Source organism: Crinia signifera, chromosome 11 (genome assembly GCF_055691185.1).
Source record: "Crinia signifera chromosome 11, ASM5569118v1, whole genome shotgun sequence".
In the NCBI taxonomy this organism is placed as follows: domain Eukaryota; kingdom Metazoa; phylum Chordata; class Amphibia; order Anura; family Myobatrachidae; genus Crinia; species Crinia signifera.
Genome location: NC_139227.1, coordinates 78,998,227 through 79,018,837, shown reverse-complemented (window position 1 = coordinate 79,018,837; position 20,611 = coordinate 78,998,227). Strand labels below are relative to the sequence as shown.

The following is a 20,611-nucleotide window of genomic DNA, read 5'->3' as shown; positions in this document are numbered from 1 at the left end:
AATACCAGTTGGGTGCATGGCAGGACTCAGAAGGGAAGGAGTGATATTTGGATTTTGCAGCACAGATTCTGGTTGAATGACCACCTAAACACCCATACAGTGGAACCCCCCCACAAGTGACCCCATTTTGCAAACTACACCCTTCATGGAATTCATCAAGGGGTATAGTGTACATTTCAAACCCCCAGGGGTTTCACCAATTTTGATACAACTGAGCTGTGAAAATGAAAAATTAATTTTTCATTTTCACTGCCCAGTTGTACCACAATTGGTGAAACCCCTGGGGGTTTGAAATGTACACTATACCCCTTGATGAATTCCCTGAAGGGTGTAGTTTGCAAAATGGGGTCACTTGTGGGGGGCTTCCACTGTATTGGTGCTTTGGGGGTCTTGCTAATGTGACATAGCACCCACCAAAATTCCACCAGAATCTGAGCTGCAAAATCCAAAAATCACTCCTTCCCTTCTGAGTCCTGCCATGCACCCAAATGGTATTTTTTGGTCACATGTGAGGCATTGCCGTACTCGGGAGAAATTGGGGCACAGATTTTGGGGTGCTTTGTCTCCTTCATTCCTTGTGAAAATGAAAAATTTTGAGCCAGAACTGCATTTTTCTGTAAAAAATTACATTTTTTTACACAAAAATGCAGATCTGGCTCAAAAGTTTTCATTTTCACAAGGAATGAAGGAGACAAAGCACCCCAAAATCTGTGCCCCAATTTCTCCCGAGTACGGCAATGCCTCACATGTGACCAAAAAATGCCAGTTGGGTGCATGGCAGGACTCAGAAGGGAAGGAGTGATATTTGGATTTTGCAGCACAGATTCTGGTTGAATGACCCCCAAAACACCCATACAGTGGAACCCCCCCCACAAGTGACCCCATTTTGCAAACTACACCCTTCAGGGAATTCATCAAGGGGTATAGTGTACATTTCAAACCCCCAGGGGTTTCACCAATTTTGATACAACTGAGCTGTGAAAATGAAAAATTAATTTTTCATTTTCACTGCCCAGTTGTACCACAATTGGTGAACCCCCTGGGGGTTTGAAATGTACACTATACCCCTTGATGAATTTCCTGAAGGGTGTAGTTTGCAAAATGGGGTCACTTGTGGGGGGCTTCCACTGTATTGGTGCTTTGGGGGTCTTGCTAATGCGACATAGCACCCACCAAAATTCCACCAGAATCTGAGCTGCAAAATCCAAAAATCACTCCTTCCCTTCTGAGTCCTGCCATGCACCCAAATGGTATTTTTTGGTCACATGTGAGGCATTGCCGTACTCGGGAGAAATTGGGGCACAGATTTTGGGGTGCTTTGTCTCCTTCATTCCTTGTGAAAATGAAAAATTTTGAGCCAGAACTGCATTTTTCTGTAAAAAATTACATTTTTTTACACAAAAATGCAGATCTGGCTCAAAAGTTTTCATTTTCACAAGGAATGAAGGAGACAAAGCACCCCAAAATCTGTGCCCCAATTTCTCCCGAGTACGGCAATGCCTCACATGTGACCAAAAATGCCAGTTGGGTGCATGGCAGGACTCAGAAGGGAAGGAGTGATATTTGGATTTTGCAGCACAGATTCTGGTTGAATGACCCCCGAAACACCCATACAGTGGAACCCCCCCCCACAAGTGACCCCATTTTGCAAACTACACCCTTCAGGGAATTCATCTAGGGGTATAGTGTACATTTCAAACCCCCAGGGGTTTCACCAATTTTGATACAACTGAGCTGTGAAAATGAAAAATTAATTTTTTTCATTTTCACTGCCCAGTTGTACCACAATTGGTGAAACCCCTGGGGGTTTGAAATGTACACTATACCCCTAGATGAATTCCCTGAAGGGTGTAGTTTGCAAAATGGGGTCACTTGTGGGGGGGTTCCTAACTTTTAGCATTTTATGGTGCCTAGAAACCTACATGGTGCCTAAAAAATAATCTCATAAAAAGGAGGCTCCAAAATCAAGTAGGTGCTCCTTCTATTATGAAGCCTGTGGTTTGGTCAACGTGCACACTAGGGCCACATATAGGATATTTATGAAAACAAAAGAATTGGGGGAATCAATTTTTAGTCACATTTCTCTAGTAAAATGTACTGTGTTCCTTAGAAAAATGTATTAAAATTGCAAATCTGCAAAAAAAATGAAATTTTGAAATTTCACCTACACTTTGTTTTAATTCCTGTGAAACACCTAAAGGGTTAACAAACTTCCAAAATGCTGTTTTGAATACTGTGAGGGGTGCAGTTTTTGAAATGGCATCATTTATGGGGGTGTCTCACATACAAGTCCCTCAAAGTCACATCAGAACTGAACTGGTCCCTAAAAAAATCAGTGTTTGAAATTTTCTTGAAAATTTGAGAATTTGCTATTCATATTGTAAGCCTCCTAGTGTCCAAAAAAATGAAAATGAGGTTGAAATAATGATGGCAACATAAAGTATACATATGGTCTGTGTTAGTTATTAACTATTTTGAGTGGTAAGATTATTTGTCTCACAAGCAGAAAATTTAACATTTTGCAAATCGCAAAATTTTCCATTTTTTTCCGACATTTTGGTATTTTTCACAAAAAAACACAGACTGTATCGACGAAAATTTACCACTAACTTGAAGTACAATGTGTCACGAAAAAACAATCTCAAAATCACTGGGATAAGTAAAAGCAAAAAAAAGTTATCCCCACTTAAGTGATACATGTCAGATTTGAAAAAAAGGGCTCTGTCAGGAACGCAAAAACTGGCTCTGTCAGGAAGGGGTTAAGTAGCACTGAAATGTATTAAGGGGGACCGCAGCAGGAATCTCCGATCCCTGCTGCGATCCCCCCCTGCAGCGCCGCCGGCCGCATCTCCCATAGGTTTCTATGGGGGATGCGAAGCTGCCCGATGTATCAACATCGGGCAGCCCGCCATCGCACCCCTTGGCTATCGCCATTCTGATATGGCGATAGCCCATTGTAGCCTATGGCTACACATCGCACTGCCCGAGCGGCAGTGCGGTCAGCGGGGTCGCGCGGCGGGGGGGGGTCAGCGCGTAACCGCGCATGCGCAGCCCCCCCCGGCTTCCGCCACTGGGTATCGCAGGGACAGGCTCCTTTCAGAGCCCTGTCCCTGCGCCCAGCAGATAATACATCCCGGTGATATGATCGCATTTTACAATGCGATCCTGGGCGGTAATATTCCACCCAGATCACATTGTAAATGCTATCAATGATAAATGGGGGCCTATAGTTGAAATTAGCTGTTTGATGATGTTGTTCAATGTCTGTTTTTCTATTTTACTGTTCAGAAAAGCTGCAGGTCACTAATTCTAAGAATATATTGAGTCTCTTCAGGTCAGGCTACACCTGAACACTAATGGCCAAATGGTCAAAGGAGATAATTTGCACTGTGTTTGAGTAGACATCAGGCAGAATGCAACACTAAACTATGCTGAACAACTTCCCCAAACAAGTAATAACAATTACAATAAATTCATTATATCAGAACTTTTCAAATTATACAAGAGTTTGCATAACACAGAAATGAAGAGAGCATATTGGAGATGAATTACATACTCTTGAGGTATCAATGCAGTCCATATGTGTTTTTGTTGATTTGTAGTAGTTTGCCTTCAGTTATCCTTCGGTGCAACGCAGGTATAACGCTTGTAGTTATGACTCCGTTTTCCCCATTTAAAACGGCCCACTTCTATACAGGGCCACAGCTAAACTATGACCACAGCCGTATGCAATGACAACTAAAATACTCTAACAATGCCTTGTTCCCAATTTCCAATAATTGGAATCTACACCCTCAGTCCCCACCCCCTGCTATACAGAGCAATAAAAGTGGCTTACAAAAACAGTTTTGGCATTCCAGGATACTATATCTCATTTAGAATACAAAATAAATGCCTCACTACAAACAGGCAAGGTACTGTTGTTATTTAAACAGATCAGATATTTGGTTGCTTTTACCTATAAGACAATCCCTCACACAAGGGATGCAATGTTCTGCAGTGAAGACACTTGGTTGCAAACAATGTGTACAAAAAATAATTATATTAATAACTTGCACTTATGTATATATATATGGTCTAATTAACCTAAACAGTGCATCAATTCAGAACAAATGTGGGAAATCAAACATTTAAATTGTGCCCTCCTAGACTGTTAAACATTGATTGTCCTTCACATAATATTAGTGGGAGAACTGGTTTTGCATGCACCATTTCCTCCTCACCCAAAGTATTAGTGCAGTGGGACCATATAACCTAAATATTTCACTAATATATCGTGACACATAGATAATTAAATGGTGTGCACAATATAAGTGTGTAATAACAGATATAGGTATAGTTTACTGTGATGACCCTATAAAGGTAAATATCAGAGTAAAGAATAGACTCCTCTTAAATCATAACGTTTACACTGCTGCTTCTTGCCAGGCACCGTTTACCTCTGTGCAAGTGAGCGAGTGTCCACAGTTATTAACGCCTATGGGGAGAAAGGGGATATCTGCTGTCCTGGTTAGTACACTGCGTGACCCTGTTGGACAATAGTCAGTGCAGGGAACTTGCAGAGAGATCAGGATGAGAGTATTCCAAAAAAGATGGAGATGAGGGATAGCGGTATAGATCCCCACTGTAGTAAGCACTACTTTTCCCCACTTACCAATGCGCAGAGGTGGAGAATGAGTGGCCCCAATATGGGTGTAAACTACCTGAAAGGAGCGCAGTGTACGCAGTGTAAGAACAGTTACCTTATGCCGCTTGATGGAAAACCAGCAGTTTCTGTGTAAAAGGCACTGGAGCAGGGACTCTGACAACACTTGTTGAGTTTACTCACCTTGCTGTCCTCCGTCTCTCACTATCAGGATGAGCATGGTCCCGATACTTATGTCTTTCTCCGCTGGACTTCGATGTGACGTTACCTGTAGAAGAATGGGGGTGAAGAGTCCCACTATGGGGGGGGGGATCACAAGCACTACTGGCTTCAGACTGGTTACACCCGCTTGTGCAACATGGCGGGTGCAACCCGGGTGGGGAAACGCTTCAGGGGAGGGGAAAGAGCATGCACAACACAACCAACAGACACAACACAGATTATATTCACCGGATGTCCACTGGACCCCTGACTCGTCAATGGTCCTGGTACCAGCACCTGGAAATAAGCACAAGTAACCCCCTGCTTCCTAGGGCAGGGCAATACGCAAAATCACCTGCGGCCTATTCCCACGAAACCTGCGGCCTAGCACTGGATCAATAGATACCATGGCCTAGCGCCCACGAAACCTGCGGCCTAGCGCCAACTTACGCAACCTGCGGCCTAGCGCCGGATCAAGGGATACCACAGCCTAGCCCCCACAAAACCTGTGGCCTAACGCTGACTTACGCAACCTGCAGCCTTGCGCCGGATCAAGGGATACCACAGCCTAGCTCCCGTGCAACCTGGGGCCTAGCACCCACGCAACCTGGTGCCACAATGCCTGAATGATGAACACACTCTGGAAAGGGACATGATTGCAAGGGTTAACACACAGTGAAATTACCAGAAAAACATCCACAGTGAAAATACAGTACAATGCAAGCAAGACAATAACTGCACAAAACACTAGGGCGGGCTTACCTCCCTCAGGCTGCTCCCAGCCACACCGCGGTAGTCACCGTGGCAGTACCTGCGCCCACGGGCCTGCTGCCTGACTATCTCCTGCTATGGGCCTGAGGTCCGTTAGACTAGGCCTCAAGCCTGGGGGCCCTGGACCTAGGGCCCACAGGTCAGGAGGACCCAACTGACAATGGCCCTCGGCCAAGAGGGCCCTTCTATAGCCCCCACAGGAAGGAAGGGCCAGGTGCTGGCTCCGGACCTCCTGCCTGCGGTCCCGGAGTGTCCGGCTGTACTTGGCCATGGGCCAAGGGGGCCTGACTATTGTCCCCACAGAACAAAAGGGCCTGAACATGCGCCACAGGCCTAGTGCACAAAGCCTGGTGGTCTAGGCGGATGCAGGGATTGGTGGCCATCGGCCACTTACCTTTAGGTGGGAGAGCCCCCGGGGAGGGAGCTTCACCAGCCATTTTGCTTCCCACTCCTAGGAGGCCTCTTCGTTACGCTTCTTCTTCCTTCCGCCACTGGTCCATTCTGGCCAGCAGTGCTGCTTCCTCTGCTTTGGCCACCGGGGTCTTCAGGCTTGATCCCAATGTCCTCTGGTCCCGTCTGCTGCCGTCACTTCTGCCATCTTCTGGAGCCGCTTCTGGCTCCGGAGGCATCTTCGCGGCACTTCTGTTGCCTCTGCTCTCCTCCGCCATCCTTCTCCCATCCTCATGGGCTCTGTTCCTTTAATCCCCCACCAGTGTCTGACATCAGACGCCGGGGCAGGACAGAGGGCAGTGTAGCGAGCGTCCATTGGCTTGCCGCTGCTGCCCCTTATTGGATGCCCCTTTGGGAGCCGGGATTGGCTCCCCACAGGCAAAATCTGAGGCTGGGGCATTCTGGGGGCTCTGTGCTGGGACCGGAGAAGTCATCCCAGCACCGGGGCATATATCTACATCTGTATGCTGCCTGTGTATGATACGAGGTAGTCAGCTTGTGCTGCGGGGCACTGCCTGGAGGTGAGCGTCGGCTGTAGGGACGACTGTCAGTGTGTATAGCTGTCCGCTGCTTAGAGCTGGAGAGCGGCTATCAGGAGCGGCTGTCAGCGGGTGCTCTTGTCCGGCCCTAGGAGTGTGGGAACCGCTGTCGGTGTGCAGCTGTTCACCGCAGATAGGACAGTCAGCATATACTGAGCGGCTATCTGGTGCGGCTGTCAGCAACTGTTATTGTCTGGCGCTGAGAGCTAAGGAGCAGCTATCAAGATGCTGATGTTCACTACAGGAAGGATTGTAGGAGTCTGCCACTGAATGCAATAAGGAGTGGCTGTATGGGGGGCTCTAAGCAAGTGCTTCTGCCCAGTGCTGGTAGTTTGGAAGCAGCTATCAATATGCTGCTGTTCGCTGTCTGCTGATGGAAAGTTGTCAGCATATGCTGCTAGAAGCAGTTTCACTCCCTGACTCGGCGCTGTGCTGTTTGTGGAGAGCAAATCAAGTTATGTCAATAACCACTTATAAAAATGGTGTAAAGGAGAATTCCTCATTAAGTCCCACGGGACTCATGGCATTGAGCTCATAAATCCAGAAACATTCCTTTTGTAAGAGCATCTTATGCCTATCACCTCCACGCCTGGGGGGAAGGCACATACTCAATGGGCATAAAGTGAAAATCTGCCATATTATGTTTACAAGAAGCATAATGTCTTTCTACTGGAGGCATGGAGGCTTCTACTTTGCATAAAGCTTTTTTGATGGAGGACCAATGCAGTCCAACACGTCCTTTCAACATCTTTATAGTTTAGCCAATATATATTTTTTGGCACGGGCACTTGATCATGTAAATAATAAACTTAGACTCACAAGTCATATGATATTTGAGTTGATTCCATTTGCCTGTGACCGGATGTTCAAAGCTGTCTGCTGTAATGATGTATTGACAGTTAACACAACCAGTGCATTTAAAGGATCCCAATGGTCTAGATAACCAGCCTCTATTCCTGCTGAAATCATTAAACGTCAACTTCTGTTTGAGATTATGTTTCCAGCTCCTGATGAAGGCGTGTGAACACGCTGAAACGCGTTGAGCCCATACGCCTGCTCCAGAATTCAATTGGACAGCCATCCAGCTCCAACACAGCTCCATTTTACTCCTTGCCATTGCAGAGGACACCACGCCCGTACCAGTTTTGCTCCATATCACTTTGGATCCCCTGGAATCCGCAGCCATTTCTTCTTGGTACCTGCCGTACCTTAAGGACTGCCACATCACCACCTCCATTGTTAGAGGTACAGGAATCCACCACTGGGAAATCTCCGGGACTTTGAACATCTATTTCCAACAAGCTCATCCACCACGTATGGTAATTATACACCCTGGTGCTGACTCAGGACACACAATACTCATTTGGCTCCAATATTGAATGCTAGCAGGCAAACCCTTTTTAATAAATTTTTTATTAGTTTTTTCATTTTTATCTTTGAGAATTCTCATATGCAATGTATTGTTCATAATCATGTTTTAATATTGTAATAAATTTGGAAAAACCCAAGCGCTGTATCATACTCCATATTACTCACTTTGTATCTTTTGGGAGCCTTACACCCTCCCGATACAGCAGCTATAGTTACATTGGTGGTTACTCCTTTCTCTGTTTGAGATTATGGCTAGGTTTATAGCAGAATAACGGAGGCCTGTGGCAACTTGTCCGCAAGATAGGGTCCCGTCTGCAAGATGTGCCAGTGACGATTGATGAAGGCTTGTATTAGTCTGGAGGCTGTAGAGTACGTGCTTGAAAAAAATATACAGTCTTCAGTAGCAGTAGACTCCCTAGGGAGTAGTAAGTCGTCTCTTTTCCATTTTAGGCATCGACTTTTAGCCTCCCTCACCTCCTTTGGATTATACCCCCCCGCTCAATAAAACTGTTGCACATAGTTTCAAGGGTATTTGATAGTTCATCTGTCTTTGATGTAATGCGAACAGCCCTCAACAGTTGCGAATATGGCAGTCCTCGCTTTAAAGGTTGAGGATGAAACTAGTAGCCAACAATAGCGTGTTTTACAAATACCTCCTTTTCAATAGAGACTGTGATGTCTAATGCTGGCCACACATCAGACCAACTTCAGACCAACTTTTTTAAAACCCTTCAAACCTCCAACCATCCAACTTGACAGTCCAACTAAAACAGTTCCCCACACATCTAACCAACTTTTCTTCCAACCAGTAAACTTTTTTTTTTTTTTTTTAAGTTCAGCCAACTTCTGTCCAACTTCTGATGTCACAGAAGTGGGCAGGGAGTGCCTGCCTGTTTTAAATATTTTTTTTATTACAAAATTTGTATTTTTTAGCATTAACTACAGTTCCAAACACAGTTGGCCTGTCTAGGAAAGTTTGTGCTGCACACCAGACACGAGACACACTAGAAGACATAGGCCTCAATATTGTTCAGAAGCCTCCATCTGAACGATATTGATGCCAATATCTTCTAGTGTGAATGGGCAATGCTGAATCAGGGCAGACTGCTTTTTTTTTCTGCAGCCTTCAACACCACTATAAGAGAACATTGTATTTGTTTGTTGATACATTGAAAATTGAGCACTTAACTATGTATCATTTATGGAAACATTGTTGCAATTATGTGATTGTTAGGTAATGGTAATCTCACTGCAGCTAAAAGCCATTCATTATTTGTATTTTTCTATTTTTCTAAAAAAATAATTGATTTGATGTGATGGCAGACACAAGAGGGTGAGGTGACGATGGACGAGAGGGTGTGACGGGGGATGTGGGACAGTGACAATGGGGGGCGCGGGGATGGACAGCAGGGACAGTGACAGGGGGGAACAGCGACAGTGGGGACAGTGACAGCGGGGGACCCGGGGGCAGTGACAGCCGGGGACATGAGGACAGTGACAGCGGGCACAGTGACAGCGATAGACGTTGGGGCAGTGAACGCGAGGGACGTGGGGGGCAGTGACAGTGTGGGGGGTGCGAGATAGTGACACAACAGCGGCAGAAGGGGACTAAAGGACAGCGGGTACAGTGACAGAGTGGGACACAGTGACAGAGGGGGACAGCGGAGACAGTGGCTGGTTGGTACAATATCATTCTTATGTGTGGCCGGCATTACAGTGTGAGGCCAGTTACTGTGGGCTTCTCCTCTGAAAGAAGATAGAAAGGCTAGAAGATCTAGATAAGCTTAGGGGCAGACAGGGCTGCCAAGGTCTCCACAAATAGTGCCGCATATCTGAACGGCCACTCGGACCCACAACCCCAAATACCCACGAAGGGCTGTAAACATTGTACTCACGTTGTTTTTTGTTTTTACTTTTGAGCGGAACAGCTCAATTTTTACCATATGCAATCGCTTTTATTTAAATAACAAATCGTACCACATAGAAAAAGCTGCTATTTTGAGCGCAGACTACACTTTATTATGTAGTTTCTGAAATCTCCTCTGGAACCAGCTCTGCACCCTTCTTACCTCCTACATCATATGGTATTCCGCTCCTCCCTCTTTTATATATATATATATATATATATTTTATATATATATATATATATATATATATTATATATGCATACATACACATACATTACACATACATTCATACATGTACATACATTGAAAAGCAATTTTGGTGATACAGTAGGCATGGTGCTGGGTTGACAGCACTTGTGGCCTACATCACAGATGTAAATCACACTCACTAGAGAGGTGGAACTGGTGGCTATAAGGAAAGTTGTTCCTATCGCCAAAGGCATCAGATTTCTATATAAATTTGCATATACATTTATAACCATTTATTTTGTTTTCAAAATACTCATTCCCTATTACATTCCAATACTTAAAAAAAACCTCTGCATTACATACACAAGCATCCACTTCATGTATGAAAATAGAAAGTGGTAAAACACACAATGGTGATGGTGAATACTGGTGATGGTGCTGGGGGATCATGCTGCAGGGGGATTGGGGATGCTGCAGGGGGATGCTGACGGGGGGTGGGGGTGGTGATGGTAGGGGGGGGGGGGATTGCGCTGTGGGGGGGACTGGGGATGGTGCCGGAGATCACAGGGAACAGGACAGGGAGAGATGTAAAGTGCATAGGCAGCGGACAGGGAGCATAGTTGGGGGGTGCGTGTACTGATCGCGGGGGTTAGGGGAGTCTGCAATGATGAGTTGACTCCAGTACCTGGCAGGAGCAGAGGCGGTCCAGGCTCTCTGGGACCCAGGTGGTGGCGGCTCTGGGGGGATAGTGCGTGGACCTGGCGGCTACAGCACAGTGGCGGCACCTTGACCTTGGTGCCGGTAATTACAGGGGTGCATGGGTGCCGGAGACTTGGGTTTTGCCGGTAATAGGGGGGGGGGTTTGCGACAATTGCGGGGGCGGGTGTCCGTGCTTGCCGGGTGTTTGCATTGGAAGTGGGGATTTTGTGCTGCTGCTAGTGGTTAGGAAGGTGCCAAGGCACCCTGCAATGCCAGCGCTGCCTGCACGACACCCTCAGGACCCAGCGCTGCCTGCAGGACACCCTCCCTCAGGACCCTGCAGCAGGACACCCCGGGACCGGCGCTGATGACAGGTAACTACCACTGCCAGCGCAGATGTCATCTATGCTACAGTCAGCACTAGGTGACAAGAGTAGGCGGACACTGCTGTTCAGTGTCCGCCTACTTATCGGGCAGTTGAAGGACAGTTCCCCCACACATCAGGGCGATCAGCTGGGAAAAATCAAACAGGTTTGATTTTTCCCAGCTAGTTGGAACGACCGTTATGGGCCGTTTATCAGCGTTTTTGCCCGTGTGGGAGCAAACGGTTGATAATCGTTTGCTCCCACACACTAGAAAGATTATCATTCCAACCAGCCAAAAGTTGGCTGGTTGGAACGATATCTGTCTGATGTGTGGCCAGCATAAGAAATCAATGCGGCACAAACTGCTGTTACAAGTAAATCTGATTCTTCCTGGAATGGAATTCAGATAAGTAACAAATTGGTCGAGCATTTCATGAGTACCAGTCCACACCATAAATAAATGATCAATGTATCTAACGAAAAACGTAATAAAACGTAAGAAAGAAATATTAGACATAATATGTTGTTTTTCGTATTTATGCATGAATAAATTGGCATATGATGGGGCCATATTGGACCCCTTCGCCGAACCTTGGCCCTGTAAATAAAACTTATTGTCGTAAAGAAAATTATTTTTATGCTAAATTAATTCCATCAATGAAAGTAAAAATTCAATGGGGGCCATTGTAGTGTGGACTGGTACTCAGGATGTCACGTACTGCATCCATCCCCTCTTGATGGGTGATGTTAGTGTACAAACTGGTTACATCAAGTATAACCAGTAAACACCCAGCTGGTGGCTGACCAAAAGAGGACAATTTGTTCAAAAAATTGGTAGCATCTTTCAAAAAATACAGACTACTCTGTACAACAGGTTGCAGAAAATAGTCAATGTATTGAGAAACAGGTTGACTCTGGGAGCCCATAGAGGAAATTATGGGTCTCCCTGGAGGTGAGATGAGGGTCTTATGCACTTTAGGAAGAACATATATCAGGGGAATCCTAGGGAAATCACCTGACCTGTTCATCAATCCATGAATTATTAAAACCCATGAGAATGATGGAGTCAAATTATTTTTTAAACCTCTTTGTAGGATCAAAAGTAAGCTTCATATAACAATCTGCATCCGCCAATTGTCTCTCAATTTATTTATTATAATCCTCCTCATTTAACATTACAATCCCCCCGCCTTTGTCGGTGGGGCGGATTATTATTTCTGGATTATCCCTTAAGGACCTGATGGCTGCAATTTCTTTCGAAGAAAGGTTGGAAAAGGATTTAGGAGGCTTTTTCCATACAGGTAAAACATCCTTTTTAACCAATCGCATGAAGATATCAATTGAAGCATTAAGGCAAGGTGGATAAAACAAACTCAGACTTAAATGGAGTGGGAGATCAGTAGCTAATGTATTAGACTGTCTAGCAAAAATAATAAGAGTAGTTTGTACTAAAAATAATGTGAAAAAATGATAGTGAAAAAAAATATATACTATATATATATACTCTTCTATCTGTGTATATGTATATATATATATATATATATATATATATATATATATATTTTGGCAAAGGAAACCGGCACTCCAGCACAAAAAAGATGATAACTGACCGGGGTGCTGCAGGCAGGGAAGATGCAGAAGGGGTTGTATAACAGCACTCCACGAATTCATACAAGAAGACTCCAGACACTGGTAACAGTCAACGTTTCGAAACGGAAGTAAAATTCCGAAACGTTGACTGTTATCAGTGTCTGGAGTCTTCTTGTATAAATCCGTGGAGTGCTGTTATACAACCCCTTCTATATATATATATATATATATATATATATATATATATATATATATAGCAGGATGCGGGGGCGGCGGCACTCGAAAAAAATACACAGCAGACAGATGTCCCAACGTTTCGAGACCTCTAGGTCCCTTTATCAAGGTGCATGTGAAGACCTTGATAAAGGGACCTAGAGGTCTCGAAACGTTGGGACATCTGTCTGCTGTGTATTTATTTCGAGTGCCGCCGCCCCCGCATCCTGCTATACTACTGCCTGTTTACAGCCAGCAACGGAGGGCACCGACTTGCCAGCTATCCCTCGGAGGGTACAATTGTATTGCCACTGTGGAGTGCCTGCCTAAGGACTACATATATATATATATATATATGTTAGCTTTGAATGAGTGGCACCACTTGTGCCTATAGACACTGATTTAGTACAATAATATTCCCTTATTTATAGAGGGTGTCAGCCAGTACTTTAGAAAATGTAATGGTATATTACTAGGAAATTGTATGGCAATATCAAATGTAGCGGCGACTAATTATTGTGCGTACAAATTGGATGAGTATAAGAATGAAAATAGCAGCAAAATAAGATGTAACAACAAATGCAATAAAGTGCTTATCTTAGGTGATGGTAGGAGGTAGGTCACCCAACGTGTTTCGTAGACTTCATCAAGAAATTTTATAGAAATTGACCCCTTGATGAAGTCACATCGACGAAACACGTTGGGTGACCTACCTCCTACCATCACCTAAGATAAGCACTTTATTGCATTTGTTGTTACAACTTATTTTGCTGCTATTTTCCCAATTCCTTTGATTTTACTTATGCGTAATTTTTTATATATGCAATTTTTTTATATGTAACTGTCCATCAATACACGTACGTTTAATGTGTCATCGTAATAAATATATTTATGTTTTAATCATCCAATCTTTATGCACAAAAATTAGTCGCCGCTACCTTTTATATTGCCATATATATATATATATATATATATATATATATATATATATATATGTATATATATATATATATATATATATGTATATATATATGTAGGGTTGTAATAAGCGGCACTCGGAGGCTGGAGTAAATGGTGAATCAAAGTGGAAATTTATTCCATGTGCAAAAAAAAGAAAACGTTTCGGAGCTCGGGGGGCTCCGTCGTCAGTTCAGGGAATGCACAATTGACATACAAACAAAGTGAAATATATAGGTGACTTACCCGCCCCCTGCGAGTCCCGTCCGCGTCCTCCTCCAGCGGCTTCCGGGTTGGCTCCGTCTCTGTGACGCTGCGGGCGCACATCCGATGGTCGCGATGGTTGCGTGCGGCTCTGTCACTGATGCACGCTCCTGGCTGCCGGCTCTTGGGTCACGTGGGGCGGCTGTGCGCTGTTATCATGTATGACAAAAAAGAGAAACAAAACTTGGTCACAGTCATCAAAACGACACATAAATAACATTTACAGTGAAAAAATACTGTTTCCATAATACAATGAAATCTTAGGGGAAGCTATATATATACATAGCAGGGTGGGGGAGCGACGGCACTCGGTAAATAAAAGACACCAGAACTCTGGTTGTGGTCACCAACATTTCTGAGTCGGTGCGGCTCTTTTATCAAGGTGCAGAAGACCTCTGCACCTTGATAAAAGAGCCGCACCGGCTCAGAAACGTTGGTGACCACAACCAGAGTTCTGGTGTCTTTTAATTACCGAGTGCCGCCGCTCCCCCATCCTGCTACATATACAGTCAGCGTCCAGCTGGCTTGTCACGGAGGGCACCGGATTTCATCACTTTGCAGCATCTACAGCCCTAAATCGGAGTGCCACTACATCCAATTTTTATATATATATATATATATATATATATATATATATATATATATATATATATATAGGGGCCATCTTAACAGCAGTGTGGGCCCCTGGGCAAAGCAATGCACTGGGGCCCTTACCCATTGTCCCCTCCTAGGGGTGGGGGGTACTATCAGCAGCAGCTTTGATGTCCCACGGGTGGCAGGGGGTGCTCTATCTTCCATTCAACATGTAGGACCTGGAGCAGTAACTTCTGCTAATTACTCCTTTACTGCACAGGTGGTGGGAGAGAGAACACTAACATGTGGAAGGGGGCACTGAGCTGAATGAAGGGTCCCTTGTAAATGAATTCCAGGGATCCTCGGCTATCAGCATAGGGCCCTTATACACCTGGGGCCCCTGGGCAAGTGCCCATTAAGCCCATACGAAAAGACGGCCCTGATATATATATATATATATATATATAAATATATATAGCGTAGCAGGGTATGGCACTCTCACGGACGTAGCAATGAGAAAACACAACACACCAGGAGTGGGTCAACGTTTCGGATGTCGGTTTACTTCCTTTTTCAAGACAAAAGTGCAGTACAAAGCAAAAAGGTGATATCGCTTACCTATATCAGTTTCACGAGGAGGTTGTCCCATTACATGTGATGCTGGACTGCCCTCAACCACACTTCCAGTCCGGCGTCTCCCAGGGGTGTGACTGCCACGTCATTACCATCTGGGGAACTCTCGGTCAATCAGAGGGTGGGAATAGCAAAGCCGCGTCTCTGTTGCTGATAAGTATCAGGCTGGTGCATAAGAACAAAATTAGAGCGAAAACTATGTGATTTCACCTTTATCGCATTGTTTTCACTCTAATTTTTGAACGACTTCTGAAAACGTTGACCCACTCCTGGTGTGTTGTGTCTTCTTATTGCTAAGTCCGTGAGAGTGCCATACCCTGCTACACTATTGATTAATTTGCTCTGGCACCCCAGCAGTTGTATTAAGGATTTGACCGAGTGCCTGCATGCTGCAAATATATATATATATATATATATATATATATATATATATATATATATATATATATATATATATATATATATAGAGAGAGAGAAGAGATAATCCGGCACTCCACTAAAGAAGTAAAAAAGCAGCTTGCTCCGGTGCCTTCCCAGAACCACGCAGGTTCAACACAGGTAAATCAGGCAACAGGCGTCACTCGGAGTCTTGAAGTAAATAAAGTGCTTTATTGCATATCAGGTGACCTACACCAGTGTTTCGAGCCCAGTGCTCGTCCTGAGGACGAGCACTGGGCTCGAAACACTGGTGTAGGTCACCTGATATGCAATAAAGCACTTTATTTACTTCAAGACTCCGAGTGACGCCTGTTGCCTGATTTACCTATATATATATATATATATATATATATATATATATATATATATATATATATATAGAAAGCAAGAATTAGAGAGCGCTTGAGCCACCAGCTCAGACTTCCACCAATAGCAGTTAAATGCAATGCAATACAAATAGTAATTGTAAAACCAGTGTGTTTTTTATTAAAAAAAAATTATTTTCTCAAGTATCACATCTGGAGATGGTATTTCTTTTGGAAACGAATAGTCAACAACCCAACGCGTTTCGTCTTTACAAAGACTTCATCAGGGGTTTAACTGTAGGTGGTAAAGATAATAACAATTGGGTATTTATGCATATTTTATACAGAAACACAGATTTAATATAATCATCAAACAATTGATTTAAAATTAGGACATTTTAGTCATTAAAAACAGTCGGACCAGTTAGTCCATAAAGATAAAGTAAAATGAAGTAAAAATAAGAGAAACAGAGGATGAGCATAAAAATGATGATGAGGTGAGCATATATATATAAAAAAAACAAATGAAAAGACAGTTCCTTTATATAACAAAAAAGGCTTTGACGTAGAGATCCAGACTTTGAAACAAACACGTGTGGAGAAAAAATGGCACATACCAATATTCATAATTATAACGCTTGTACCGGCGTGAAATTTCTTCAGTACTCCTATATATATATATATAGTAGAAAAAATTGAAGTCAGCACATCCAAGTTCCTTTTTGAGTAGGAAAAAGTCTTTATATTCAATACGTGATAAATATGACAAAGCAGGTCTCCATTAAAAATGATACAACAAATCCGGACATAGGTGGAATACTTATGGTCACAGGAATAGAGAATAAATCAGCCATGGAGATCCTGGAGTGGAATACTCATGCCCGACGGCCGTTGGGCAGATACTACACTTGATCTTAGCCAAAAGGCCGAGAAGCGACCAGTGTGGATACTATCTGACCCAATCCTGCACAGTGCGCACGCATGTATGTGATACAACCTGCAGATTGCGCAGTGCGGATATAAGGGTGACATATCAGACAGAGAGAGAGGGGTGACAGGCTCAAGCGGCAGACACAACTCGCGTATGCGAATAAAGCACTAATCTGGGACAGTTCGGTTGCATGTTTATAGTGTGAATTTTTCGTGATATATGCCAGATATAAAAGGCAATTTAACACAAACAAGTGTGGTAATATCCTAATCTAGCTATAGTGCTGCTGCTTATTGTATATGCACGAGTAAACATACGAACATGATGCAGGAATGAATCTGTTATAGGAAATATCAACCTGACAGAGAGATCGGTCATAGAATATCACAGGATAGAAGTGCCAAGTAGATACCTTTATGCAACAGTTGCAAAATATCTCTGTTGAATACAAAAGTAAACACAGAAATATCTTTGTTGCAACTGGGAATAGCACACACTAATTATACTAGAGCAGTGGTCTCCAACCTTTTTTGGTATGTGAGCTACTCGTGGCAAAATAAACCACCCGAAGAGCTACTAACATTTAAAAAAAAAAAAATAAATCTGCCTAATAACCAAACGATGCCCTTTACACATTATGACAAACACTTTAATGCCCCTGACACATTACTCATGCCACAAGCCGTACTGTGTTGGGCGCGCGCAAAAAAATGGGTGTAGCCACATGGGAAATGGGTGTGTGATATACATATGCCCCCAATAGTGCTGTTCCAGATATACATATGCGCAAATAGTACCAGATACACATATGTCCCCAATAGTACCAGATACACATATGTCCCCAATAGTGCCAGATACACATATGCTCCTATGTGCCAGATATGCCCCCACTGTGCCAGGTATGTCCCCCACTGTGCCAGCAGCAGCAGAACTCACTGTTGTTGTTCCTTCTTCTGCCGGGGATAGGAGAGTCCGGTGCTTGGCTGGCTCCTCCGTCCTCCATTGCTTGCTGCAGTGCTGCCGCTTCCCTACCCTGTGACTGGTGATGTGAGGATGGTGTTATAGAGGGGTTGACGTGAGGATGGTGTTATAGAGAGGGTGATGTGATGTGAGGATGGTGTTATAGAGGGGTTGACGTGAGGATGGTGTTATAGAGAGGGTGATGTGATGTGAGGATGGTGTTATAGAGAGGGTGATGTGAGGATGGTGTTATAGAGAGGGTGATGTGAGGATGGTGTTATAGAGAGGGTGATAGGAGGATGGTGTTATAGAGAGGGTGATGTGATGTGAGGATGGTGTTATAGAGAGGGTGATAGGAGGATGGTGTTATAGAGAGGGTGATGTGAGGATGGTGTTATAGAGAGCGTGATAGGAGGATGGTGTTATAGAGAGGGTGATGTGAGGATGGTGTTATAGAGAGGGTGATGTGAGGATGGTGTTATATAGAGGGTGATAGGAGGATGGTGTTATACAGAGGGTGATGTGATGTGAGGATGGTGTTATAGAGAGGGTGATAGGAGGATACTGTGGTATGATAACATGGCACACAAGTGACGTGTGTGCAGTAGGGCGGCATTATACAGGGGTACAGGATGAGATAGTGGTGCCCGGCTGGCTCGGTCTCGCAGTACTGGCCGCTGCCACTCGAGCCGCACTGTGGGTCAGCGTACTGGAGGCAGCGCTGTGACCGCAGCAGCAGCAGCTCTTGGAGATTAGCAGCAGCAGACAGTGAGACGCTGCTGGCATAGGCCGGGGTTCCGGAACCGACTGCGCGGTGGCCGGGCTGCAGGAGCACAGAGGGGGATGTGGTTCACGGAGGACTAGGTCCCGGTTGCTGGCTTGCTGCAGTGCTGCTCAGTGCCGCTTCCGTTCCCTGTGACTGGGCCGTTCGTCAGTAAATCAGAGCTCGCGGGCCGGCTCCTGATTGGCTGCCGGCCCTCGAGCTCTGATTGGCTGATGGCAGCCCAGTCACAGGGCTACACACTGAGGGGGAAGGAGAGACGCGCAATGCGCTCTCCTACCCTAGCGGCGGCGGTGGATTACACGGACGGGAGGGAGTTAGAACGGGCAGGCGAACGGGCAGGCGGGCGGCAGTGGTCGAGCCACCCAATTCGCTTCCGCGAGCTACCGGTAGCTCGCGAGCGACGGGTTGGCGACCACTGTACTAGAGGATAATCTCACAGAGAGACCCTGAGACATTAAAAAATTGGGCAAGGCAATACAGCGCCTATATGAAAGCAATTACATTTGGCACACCATATCTTATAAGGCATCACTAAAGCCCTTTTGAATATAACTGTAAACGGATTACAGAGACTAATTTTAATCTTTCAAATTCTTTTTCTCTATATCTATCATTCTTTTTTGAAACATTGTTCGCCACACTAATCCCTGTCACAGGGAATTAGACTATCAGGTAATGTATAATTAATAAAATTACGAAATATAAAATAAAATAAAAATAGTGGCCTGTTAGCTATAGAGTTATTTGTAATAATAAAAATTACACCTCTAGGTACAACACAAATTAGTTTTTAGTCATTTAAGACTATGTGAATGAGGAGTGTGTCCCAGTAAACTGATTTATTTTCTTCTTTCTTATTGTATACTATATTTAAATCAGTAGACAGCACCCGAAGCCAGTAGGGGAATATATATGCTAAAATTCCCTTCTGACTGATTTTTGTACCATTCACAATCTGCAAACCGTCACCAAAGATATATGGTGCGGGTCCCCCACCCCTGTTCCCCTTTCAGACATAAGCCAGTTTTTCCAGTTTTTAAAGACAGTGGGCGGTATTCAATGAGCCAGAATCGCCAAGTTTTATGGCGATTCTGTGTTTTTTTCATGTGTGCCGGCGATTTTATGAGCTGTATAAGCGAATCACCCTATTCAATGACCTATAATCGCCGTTGAGGACCGGTGAATGAAGCACCAATCGCCAAATGTAATTCTCTAAAAATCGCCGTTTTTAGTCTATAGGATTTTGCATGGGGAATCGACGGTAGTCGAGGGGAATCGCCAAAAGTGTATTCAATGTGAAGTTGGCGATTCCTTTTTCTTGTTACATATCGCCGTTCCTCACCGAGTGTCCCTCGTCATTTTTTTCTGGTGAACTTTGATAGGAACATGTCAAATAATTGGTTTTAAGTGTTCTATTTAACTGTGCAAGTGTAATGTATTATTATTTGCTGCCCTTGTGTGATGTGATGGTCGTAGAAGTGCTATACAAATATATATTTAATTTTTTGAGGTATTTTTTTTTTCTCCCACAAAGCACTGTTCTTACCCATGGTGCACCTCACTTACCCATGATTCTCCTCCCCACCTCACTCCTTCGTTTGCCCTTTGTGCAGATTACCCCGATTTTGCCGTCTGCAGTATTGGAAGCGTTTATTCAGGGTAATTTGCATTTCTCTTGCATTTCACTGCATTTTTTTAAACACTGACGACATTACTGACGCTGTTTTGGGAAACGCAGGGTTGGCTGAGAATCGCCGTTAGGGCCGGCGATTCTCAGCCACGTTGAATAGGGTGACTCGGCGACTCCACACGAATCCCCATGCATG

General features: G+C 44.3%; 1 protein-coding gene and 1 pseudogene across 1 annotated transcript in view; one reads left to right on the top strand and one right to left on the bottom strand.

The window, feature by feature from the left end:
- LOC146045572 (3-galactosyl-N-acetylglucosaminide 4-alpha-L-fucosyltransferase FUT3-like) overlaps positions 1 to 20,611 on the top strand; it is a 378,311-nt gene that overhangs the window by 214,360 nt on the left and 143,340 nt on the right. The gene's annotated exons all lie outside the window — the stretch shown is intronic.
- On the bottom strand, positions 16,931 to 17,048 carry LOC146046503 (U2 spliceosomal RNA; annotated as a pseudogene).